Below are 9,526 nucleotides of genomic sequence, written 5' to 3' on the forward strand. Positions count from 1 at the left end.
AAACTCGACTACACAAAGAGGTTAACATCAGTGAGGCTGGAACGGACTACACCATCTTCTGCAGAGGCAGATTCCAAGATGAGCCACGCATCCACGGTGTCGGCTTTGCCATCCGTTCCCAGCTGGTGCAGCAGCCCATCCTCGTTTCCAATGTCATTAGTGAGCGCCTGATGACTGACCGCATCACCATCACGTCCCGACTTTAATCTCAATCGATGAAGGCAAAGCTGTTCTACACCCAGCTTGACCGCACCATCCACGCAGTGTCCGTCAATGACAAGCTTGTTGTGCTGGGTGACTTTTACGCCCGAATAGGTAGGGGCCACCGCCTGTGGCAGAGAATCATCGGCCGCATCGGCATTGGAAGATGAAAAGTCAATGGCCAACTTTTACTGGGTCTATGTGCAGAACGTTAACTCGTGGTAACCAACACCGACTTCCAGCTACCCACACGACAAAATACCACGTGGACACTTCCCCAGATCCAAACACTGGCGCACCGTGGACTACGTTCTGACGTGAGCTAGACACCGAAGAGACGTTCACATCACGCGGTCCATTCCCGGGGCGGATAACTGCTAGACGGATCACAGACTCCTTATCTGCGGATTTCCCTGGCGATCATTTGACCACCCAAAAGGACACCCAATAACGTACCAAACCGACGTTTTGGCTGTAGCTAGCTCCACAGCCAACAGCTGGCACAGAATTTCAGGGAGGCGACACCTCGCAGTGCGCGTGAGTCAGGCGACAGTAGAGCACCAATGGATCACCCTGAAGGACACCCTGACCCGTGCCGCGATGGAGGTAATGGGTCACACCACCAAGGAAAGGTAGGACTGGTTTGATGAGAATTACACCACCATCTTTTGTCTCATTGAAGCAAAACGTCAAGCACGTCTGATTTCAGAGAACTAACCTACAGCTGGCAACAAACGTGCTCACAAAGTAGTTGTAGCAGACTGCCAAGAAGGGATTCGTAAAGCCCCAAACATTTGGTGGTAGGGAAAAGCTGTTGGGATCCAGCGTTTCAAGTTGGTAAAAAAAAAAAACAAGAAAAAAGTCGGAGGTAATATCAGTTGAAACGCTGTAAAGATTACGCCTAATATTAAAATAGTGATTCGAATAATTTAAATATTTCTCACCGAACGCAATTTGTTGAATTATAGAATTGTATGTGTAAACGGTGATATTGTAACTCAAGGTTTTCTTTATCCCTTTTTACAGACAAACAATTCCAACGTAATCAGTCATTTAATTGAAATTTACTTTCTGTGTACAGTAGACTTTGGGAGAGTATACACATGTTCTGTCGAATGACATTTAGCAATTACGACTTCTTACTTAATCGATTATATAGCAAATTGTAGAGAGTTTGATGCATTCGTGCTCAATCATTTGCAAGAAACAAACCACAAGAAGTGGTTTAAATGTTAGCTTCGTCTTTATTGTCCTATCATGTTTGAAATTATTATTTCCGAAAACGTGCATGCCCATATTGCATTGTATTATTCTCTCTAAGAGTTAAAACAATAAATGAGAAAACGTGTACAGGAGGCAGTTATAATATCAATTTGTTACGGCTTAAGAAATAAAATATACTATGAAAAAAGAACTCCTCGCTACAAAAGCATGTACAATCTTGTGGATTGCTTATGCCCCTCAAGAGGTTCAAGGCTATTGTGTTGGATAAACGTTGCAAATTATAAAAACTAATAATTACGATATTAGCATAAATGGCGTAATAGAAACGTATACTTTAAAGAATTGAATTAGTAAACCAAATTAAAGGGAAATATTATAAGATGGTCAACATCATGAATCTTGGAATCTAGTTTTTTGTAATTTATTCCCTCTCTCCCTCTCTCTCTAAATATATATATATATATATATATATATATATATATATATATGCATATATATTCAAATGTGTGTGCATATATATATGTATATATATGTGTGTGTGTGTGCGTATATATATACAACTATATATATATATATATATATATATATATATATATATATATATATATATATATATATATATATATATATATATACTTACCTTTGTGGATTGCTGCGCCTATGTATAAATTTGTTTTGTCATCTGCACATATTCCTTTTAATATTAATCATTTCTGCTCTGTCACAATATATTTCAACGTATATGTACCCGAGCACGCGTTGTTGTGTCTTAGATTGTTTAAATAGCAATAAAATAATAAATGAAGCAAAATACCGTACATTTATAAGATATATATGTACACACACATATATTTATATGATAATTGCAACGTATTGTCAGACGAGTGCCACTCCCTTAGACACTGAAAGTTCATGAGCCGAAAATGACTTTAGTCCTGCCGACAAAATTCACATGCTCAAACAGACATGATACAGAATACGGTCACTAGTATACATACATATATATACATGCACGCATACATACATATATGCACATACATCCCACATAAACACATACATATAACACACATATATGAATACATACACAATACATAATACAGATACATATACATACAAAAACATACACAAGACAAGTAAATGACATACATACATACATACATATATATAAATGCAAATATACATATATACACATACGCACATACATATATGTAAACATACACACATATATACAATGTATTATACACATACATACATATACATATACACACGCATACATACACATGTAGATACATATAAATACAGGCACATTTACAAATACATACACACATATACATACATATACACATATGTACATATATGCACATATATATGCATACATTTACCTACATATACGTACACATACATAAATATGCACTCATGCGCAAACATCCACATACATACATGCACATATACATGCATACATATACATACACGCGTGCATATATTCACATACACACATGCATATATGCAGATACACACATGCATATATACATACATACAAACAATATACATACGTATATACATACACCCATACACATATTCATACATATACACATATATATACATACATATGAATACATCTGTGCATGAACATACACACAATATACATACATATACACATATAATGATGGCAGATCAATTATTACATGCTGCCAGCATTTCAGGTCTACACGCGTCACAACTTTTCCATATGCTGAGGGAGTATCTATACGCAGATGATGTTACAGAGTTGTAGCTTTGTACGACAGCTAAATCTCTCTCTCGGTTCAAAATGTTGAAATCCAGCATCAAGGAAGAGCAAGATAGCCAGCAACAAGTCAAACAGCAGACAAGCTTAATGCGGGTACTAGTCTCCCGCTTTAAGGTTTTTCTTTTTTTAATCTAAGATTTGCTTCTCCTAGAGGGGTTGTCTTCACCACAGCTTACGGGAACCCTTTACGCCCATGTACACATGACAATAAACACATGCGTGCATACAGATGTACGCCAACATATGTATACATGTACACACACATGCAACCATAATCACGTAGAGGCACACATATACGAACGCACATACATATACTAACGCATACGTACACACACATACATGTAAAATACACATGAAGGAACATTCCAAACGTCATACATAGTAAGTGATCAGCGTATGTACCGTATTTGTCCGCTTTTTTTCCTGGTCTGTTTCCTCCTTTCTTTTTTTTAAATAAAAAGTTTGTTTTAGGCTCATACATACGCAGTACCATGATAATGATCATGATGGTTTTGACAACTTAACAAATAATTTTCCAAATAACTCAACGTACGAATCGACGAAAAACAATAGTCCATTTGATATGAAATTACAGAGGTTTGGATTTGTTTAAAACTTAATTACATACGCTTGGATCGCTTTATTGCAGATTAGTAAAATACCAATATTTCACTAAATATGCGTCACAAAAAATGGAAATTGTATCATAAAATGACTGTTTCAATGTTACTTATTTCCTAAACTTTTATACTGCCCATCGTTTTATTGCAGTATTTTAAAATGCTAAAAACGTGGCGATTAACGGTTATCAAAAGGGAAACGAGACGATTGTGGCTGGACTCACAGAAGGATTGTTCATCAAATATTTAGCCACGGAGATGGAACGGGATCCAAGAACATTGTGTTCATTCTTTAACAAAACCAACACAAAATCCCAAAAAGTTAAGGGGAACCTTTTCATGTTATGATATTTAGACATTTTTTTTGGGGGGGGAAGACAAGGGACACTCAAACAGATCTTTCATTTTTGCAAGAGCTGGAATCGCTCCAATATCCAGTCAGGTCCGATGTTGAATGAGATGGCAAGGAAGAATATCATTCCAAGGCCTCAATTGAGCAAACAAAATAGACTAAAACAAATGGTTTGAATACAAAATTACATGAAAATGCATTTCCAACAGATCCTAATAAGGGATGAGACCCATGCTAACTTTGACGGTCCAAATAAATGAACCACAGACAAACTAACCCGGTAAAATTAACTAACCCGGCGTGGTCGCAGAAATACCTAAATTAAGATTCCAGGCAGGAAGCAAACCCCCTCGGGTATGATGGACCCAGTAGATCTTCCCAGCTCAATCGTCTAGGAGAAGGAAAACATCTTAAACTAAACCTAAGGGGAGGGAGACCTCTCCAGTCTTGGATGACAACCTTCCTAGAGCTGGTGACTCAAACAATTTACCGGTCTGCAAACCTAAACTGCTTAAGGAGCAGAAAGTGTTTGTCTATCGCCCGGCTTCCATACTCCTTCTTTGCCTATTTAGTCAGGCGCAGACACGCCATCACAGTGTTTTGGCGAAACATTAAGTGGCAGATCTTGTTTCTTGTCTAAGGTAAGAAACGCCATTTTCCCCACCCAACACATCGCCCCCCTCAAAACTGGGCAATTGGCAGTGCTTGAGTACCACTTATGCCTGCGCAATTAGATTGGGTTGACCTTATTCTGATGGGTTGAGGGTACTGTTGTTTCCGACTGGTAGTACAGGTATCCTTACTCGTTGGTAGCGCTTAGAACAGCGGTTCCATCAACAGTTGTCTAATATCGGGGTATTTGTAGTGCCATGCCACGCATGGAAAGGGGGTCTGCACTCATACCCGATGGGATTTCCTTAGGTCACAGTCCTAGTCGAACACAGTTTAACTGATGGTCTAATTTTGTTACATGTCTAATACACTGCATACCCTCTTGTTCAGCTCCCCATTACCCAACAGAAACTATTTTAAAATATAATGACAGTACAATAAAAAACAAATAAGCTATAACCAAACAAATCCAACTTGCCCCCTCCCTTGAGGCTTGAATCCACGAACATACGTGGGTTTAGAACTAATTTAAATGATATTGAAGCGTTTCTCCTTACAAATACTCCGGACATCTTAGAACTAAATGAGACTAACCTACCCCCCTCTAACTACTTTAACATGCCTGTATATCTCCCACTCTGTCGTAAGGACTCTGACAGACATATGCACGGACTTGGAGTCTACATTTGTAACACCTTCCTCTTAACTAGATAAACAAACCTAGAATCGGGCGACCAAGCCTTTATGCACTTTAGACTATACATGCAACATAAGATTAGTTATTTTATTTTCTCTACCACTCTCCCACGATCTAGAATTTCACCACATTAAACAAAGTTTCTGACAGCATAGACCAAGCACTCTCCCTCGACACTAGCGCACAAGTACATGTATTTGGTGACTTTAATATCCACCACAAACAACTGGCTTGTATTCTATACTTACACAGATGCAGCGGGCAGCACAACACATAGATTCTCTATATCTCACTCCCTATAACAAATGGTTAGATCTGGTTCTGACCACAGTTCGCGATAGTTGTACAAAAAATGCTGACAGCCCACTCGGGTACGCTGATAATGCAGTGATAATGGTAGAACTCACCCTAAACTCTTGACCAAAAATTGAAGATCGAGTACTCAAAAGAACCAGATTTTATAAAAAGGCTTACTGAGAAACCATCAGAGATCTTATCAGAGATGCTCCATGGAAAAATATGTTTCTCTTCCTGCTGAACAGTGCGCAAATGAAACCACTTAATAGTTCAAAACGGCAATTGAGGCACATGTTCCTATGCGGAAATTGTATAGTAAGCTCCACTCACCCCAATGGTCTACTTCTACTTGCGCTCAAATGAAGCGTGCATACGACGGATTCAACCGACAAAAGTCCAGTACAAACAGACAGAAGTATATAGAAGCTAGAAGTAACGTTTAAAAAGAAACAGCGACAGCTAAGTGAGAATTTACTGAAACCACTAAAAAACGCATCGGAGCCCAAAAATTAGGAACTCGAAAATCAACAACAGTGAAGTAAAAATATGCAATCAACAATTCCCCCACTAACCAACAATCACGAAGTTGTTTACTCAGCAACCCTGAAGGTTAACATGCTTGCCAATCTGTTTACCTCATACGCCACACTAGACAATTCAAACCACCCCCTGCCTGACTTTCCTTTGCGGACAGACGCCACGCTAGACGATCTTAAACCCACCCCTGCTGAAGTGTATGATATCAATAAAACTTTACACTTCAAAAGCATGTGGACCCGATCTCATCCCAGCTGTGGTATTAAAACATGCTCAGCAGAAGTAGCTCAAGTTCTCTCCAAGCTCTACAACAAATGCTTTAATGAATCATGCTTTCCGCGCAGTTGAAAACCGGCTTCTGTGGTACCAGTATTAAATAATTCTGGCGAAAGAACTGACCCAGCAAATTATCGCCCCATTAGAACCCTCCCACTATTCGCCAAAATATTTGAGACCATAATAATTTATGCTCTAGTCCATCACCTTACAGATGATAAACATCTGACTGACAAACAATATGGATTTAGACAAGCCCGTTCCAACGCACACATTCTCACTGTAATCTCTGATCGTATATACCATTCACTGAACAATACGGGTGAGGGCAGATAGATCACTCTAGATATATCTAAGGATTTTGACAGGGTATGGCATGAGTGTCTCCTCAGGAAAATTAGATCATACGGTATCACTGGTAGAATAATTAACATAATTAAATCCTTCTTAGATAAGAGAAAATCTAGGTTATCCTCGACGGTCGTACATCTAAACAATATAATATAAATGCGGGAGTGCCTCAAGGGTCTATCCTTGGGCCTCTATTGTTCCTAATATTCATAAATGACCTCCTCGACAAAATTACCTCCGAGTAGGTATATATGCTGAGGACACCACACTCTATAACAGGCACGCAGGAAAACAAATGAACACATATCTAAAGAAATGGCAAAAACGCTAGAGGATGGCCTCCAATCTGTAGTGGAATGGGGACATAAATGGATGGTCACATTCAATGCTGCCAAGACTAAACCTGTTTCCTTCATTAATCACTGGAAGCCTACTCTGCCACCAATAGCCATGGCCAGTGGCTCTTTATCTGAGAGTACATCTTTAAAACTGCTTGGCCTAACATTCACAGGAAACATAATTTGAAACAATTACATTGACAGAATTGCCAGGGCCGCTGCGAAGAAGGTAAACTCCCTCTACCGTGCTGGAAAACTACTAACACCCGAAAGTATCCTCTACATCCATAAGGCCACCATTCACCTATGTATGGAGTATTTTTGTTACATTTGGGCTGGTGCATCTACTATTAGTTTCTCGCTCCTAGACAAGGTCCGAGGGAGTCGCCAAACTTATAGGCCCTGAATTGCCCTCTTAGCTTCAGCCGCTGTCCCATCGACGAAATGTTGGATCCCTCAGCATGTTCTACACGTATTTTAATGGTGAATGCTCTGACGAACTGCAGACTCTTGTGCTTTCATGACGTAGACGCCCTCGACCAACTAAATCCGACCCCCACACAGTAGAGATCCCTAGATGTAACAGATGTTTCTACTCAAGTAGTTTCTTCCCCAGAACCGCTAGACTCGGGAATTCCATTCCAGGTCCCTTCTTCCCCAGCTCTACTGACATGCAAAAGTTCATGTGTAAAGTAAACCGACATCTTGCTGGCAAAATCCTTACATAGTACCCCAGTAGTTTTTGCCCCTGATAGTTGCCCCCTACACCAAAGTGTCAATGTGCCTTGTTTGGGGTGAAAATATAATAATAATACCCAAAAACCTCCGGACTGTTAGATATTTCATCGCCAACAACGAGGTTGAGGCATCATATTTTGGGCGGAAATCATTAATGATAAGTTGGTTGGATCATGCCGAGTGCCAGACGGTGTAAACTTACTACCAATGCGTACATGACCTTTTGGATAAACATTTGTCACCATGGCTAGATAACATAACATTGTCAGGTCGCATTCAGATTATTTTTTTTTGTATGGCAATGTACCATCCCATTCTGGCAAGGAGGCTGCTGCCTTCCATGAATCTATGGGCTTTTTCTGAAGAAAGCCTTATGTGCTGGCCACCGTATTCTCCGGATCTTAAAGTCATTGTAAATCTCTGGTCAATATTGAAAAGAATTATTGTGAGGGAGCAGAGAAACTTACTTCCAAAAATGGCTTGTATTGAGGAAAGTAGTTGATGTCGCCAGAACCATATTAAATTATAATATATGTATGTTATATATATATATATATATATATATATATATATATATATGTGTGTGTATATATATATATATATATATATATATATATATATATATATATATATATATATATATATATACACTTTTTTTTTTCCAATCTTAAGCCCAAACAAGGCAAGTGCTACTTTTAAGTTGGGTCTAATATCGAGGACAATTTGCGGGGGTTTTATGAATGGAGATGAGTAAAAAGATGTTTGTCCACATTGAAATTGACCTTCTGCATATAAGTACAGTTGGGAAAGCACTATCCAGGAAGGGAGTTCATAAACTTGCATTTCTGGCGAAGAAACTATTCGAGTAAAAGACTTTCTTACATTTAGGGATCTCTAGTGTAAAGGGGTGGGATTTAGTTATTATCGGGTTTCTCAGGGGCTGTAACCGCGAGGAGGTACAAGTGCTTGCAGTTCGTTAGAACAGTCATCATTAAAGTATTTGTAGAACAGGCTGAGGGATGCAACATTTCGTCGATGGGGCAGAGGCTGAAGCTTAGATGCCAGTTCAGGACCTATCAGGTTGACGACTCTCTTTTGAAACATGTCCAGGAGTGAGAGACTAGCAGCAGATGCACCATCCCAAATGTGACACCTATACTCCATATATGGGCAAATGGTGGCGTTAGAGAGGTACAAGATACTTTCAGGCGTAAGTAATTTTCTGACTGGGTAGAGAGAGCACACGTTCTTTGGAGCAGTCTTGGCATGCTCTTAATGTATATATTCCAGTTTATGTTCCCTGTAAATGTTAGGTCAAGGGGGTTAAATGAAGTACGTTAAGGCAGTGTACACTTAGCCATTGCTATTGGGGGTAGAAAGGTTTCTTATTGAAGGAAACAAGCTTAGTATTGGCAACATTGAATGTGGCCATCCGTGTTTGTCTGCATTCCACTAAAAATTTGAGGTCATCCTCTAGTGGTTCTGCCATTACCT

The sequence above is a fragment of the Euprymna scolopes genome, chromosome 8 (assembly GCF_053919585.1).
Source record: "Euprymna scolopes isolate OS-2025 chromosome 8, ASM5391958v1, whole genome shotgun sequence".
NCBI lineage: Eukaryota > Metazoa > Mollusca > Cephalopoda > Sepiida > Sepiolidae > Euprymna > Euprymna scolopes.